This window comes from Columba livia, chromosome 22 (assembly GCF_036013475.1).
Source record: "Columba livia isolate bColLiv1 breed racing homer chromosome 22, bColLiv1.pat.W.v2, whole genome shotgun sequence".
In the NCBI taxonomy this organism is placed as follows: domain Eukaryota; kingdom Metazoa; phylum Chordata; class Aves; order Columbiformes; family Columbidae; genus Columba; species Columba livia.
In genome coordinates, this window is record NC_088623.1 from 1,140,509 (window position 1) to 1,143,018 (window position 2,510).

The 2,510-nt window shown below is 54.3% G+C and overlaps 1 non-coding gene across 1 annotated transcript; it reads left to right on the plus strand.

The window, feature by feature from the left end:
• Nucleotides 1–472: 472 nt before the first annotated feature.
• On the plus strand, nt 473–557 carry LOC135576071 (small nucleolar RNA SNORD45). The gene has a single exon (XR_010467669.1). It is a non-coding gene; the product is annotated as a small nucleolar RNA SNORD45 (small nucleolar RNA).
• The last annotated feature ends 1,953 nt before the right edge of the window (nt 558–2,510 follow it).

The window sequence follows — 2,510 nt, forward strand, 5'->3', positions numbered from 1 at the left end:
GTGTCCCATTCATCTTGTCAAGGAGTTACACGAGTTATTCAGCCAGACATTATCAGTAGATGGTTTCACTTGCTGCATTAGTTCCAAAGGTGTGAGATCTTGTCACCTTCCAGTAATACATAGGCTGCTGCTCCAGCTCCGTCAGCTGGTGTCACTCTGGGTTTAACAACCTGCTGTGGGCCAAGGTCTGAGCTCTGCCCGCGGGTGTGAGGAGCTGGGAAGGGGGGATGGATGGGGCAGAGCTTGACTGACACCCAGGCTGGTCAATGAGAATATTCCATTAGCGTCGTGCTGTGTCTTTAAGGAGAGTCGGGATCTTGGGGCTGGGGTTTTTTTCAGAGCCGGGCCAGAGGCTTTTTCAGGTATCTCTAGTTCATCTCGAGGAAGACAGACAAATAAGCTGCGACCTGTTGGAGGGACAAAGTGTGTTGGATCTGAAGCTGTTGGTCAGGACGGGAGGAGCTGCTTCTTGGGTCAGTGATGGGTGTTGGCATGTATTATCTGAGCTGGAGCTGATGTCTGTCACCACTTGAGCTCTAGAATTACTCTGAGACCCAGGAATCTCCAGTTCCTCGTGGAGCTTTTCCAGGCTGTGGAATCCCCTTTCTGTCACAGGTTGTAACGCAGCCAGTGGAGAAGGGGGCACTGTTTGAGGTTCCTCAGTTTGGGCGTTAGGGAGGCGTCGTTCTTGAGCTCACACTGGGCGTTACGAGGAGACGCTTTCACGTGAGCTGAAGGCAGCTCTGGGTACCCAAAGCTGTTAACCGGTGTTAACAAACGCTGCTGCCGAGATTTGGGGGTGACGGCACCAGCCGGTTGTGACGAGCGTGGATGTTGCTGAACCGCAGACACCGTCTCGTCCAGGCTGCGCAGCCGGAGCGTTTGCAGGGCGGTGTCCCAGCTTCCTTTGATTGCAATGAGCACTCGTGTTGGGATTTGGTTTTTAAGGAGCGTGCTCTGCTTGAGTCTTTTGTGTTGGGGTTTGTTCTGTTATTTCACAATGCCATGAAAGCTGAAGTGCAGGAGGTTGAGAGCTGTTGGAGCAGAGAGGAGCACGTCTTGTATTGCTTGGATTTTCTGCCTTTCTGATGGAGGACATCGACCCCAGCATCAGTTGGACCCCAGAAGGGCATTGTTTGAAAATGCGTGGCCAGGTTCCAGTGACGTGTTGGCTTGGGCGTGAATGACTGGAAGTGCCTGTTGGGAGAGCAAAGCTGCCCCGTGTTAACAAACGCTGCTGCCGGGATTTAGGGGTAAAAGTGCCAGAAATGTGATTTCGCAGGGAAAACAGAGAAATTTGTCAATGCCTGGTTGTTATATGGCACATTGCAAAATTACCACTGCGCTTAATTACATCGATTTTACACAGGAGTACTGGCTGTAACAGACTGGTTGCATCAAATAAATGTTGACTTGCAGCACTGTTGGACTTGGGAACAGCAGATGGCTCCTGGAGGTGGTGACATCTCCTGTGAGCCCAGGAGTGCTGAGCCCATTGTCCAGGGAACAACCTCCCCTCCCCGAGCAGGGCAGAGGACCCAGGGGTCCGGGCTGCCTGTCCACGCTCCTCTCCTGCCCCAACACCAAAATATGTTCTTTGGGGGATGGTTCTCACCAGAGCCCTGCGAAGAATCTGTTTCCCATGGTGCCTTCAAAACACAGGGTGCCCCAAGGGCTGGCACTGTCCGCCCTTCACCTCACAGAATCCCAGAATGTGAGGGGTTGGAAGGGACCTGGAAAGCTCATCCAGTGCAATCCCCCCATGGCGCAGGAACACCCAGATGAGGTTACACAGGAAGGTGTCCAGGCGGGTTGGAATGTCTGCACAGAAGGAGACTCCACAACCCCCTGGGCAGCCTGGGCCAGGCTCTGCCACCCTCACCGGGAACAAGTTTCTTCTCAGATTTAAGTGGAACCTCCTGTGTTCCAGTTTGCACCCATTGCCCCTTGTCCTGTCCCTGGTTGTCACCCAGAAGAGCCTGGCTCCATCCTCCTGACACTCCCCCTTTCCATATTGATCCCCAGGAATGAGTCCCCCCTCAGTCTCCTCTTGTCCAGCTCCAGAGCCCCAGCTCCCTCAGCCTTTCCTCACACGGGAGATGCTCCACTCCCTGCAGCATCTTGGTGGCTGCGCTGGACTCTCTCCAGCAGTTCCCTGTCCTGCTGGAACTGAGGGGCCACAGCTGGACACAAGATTCCAGGTGTGGTCTCCCCAGGGCAGAGCAGAGGGGCAGGAGAACCTCTCTGACCTACTGACCACCCCCTTCTAACCCACCCCAGGTACCATTGGCTTCCTGGCCACAAGGGCCCAGTGCTGGCTCATGGTCACCCTGCTGTCCCCAGGACCCCCAGGTCCCTTTCCCCTACTCTGCTCTCTAATAGGTCATTCCCCAGCTTATACTGGAACCTGGGGTTGTTCCTGCCCACATTCAAGACTCTACATTTGTCCTTGTTATATTTCATTACATTTTTCCCTGCCCAGCTCTCCAGCCTGTCCAGGTCTCTGATGG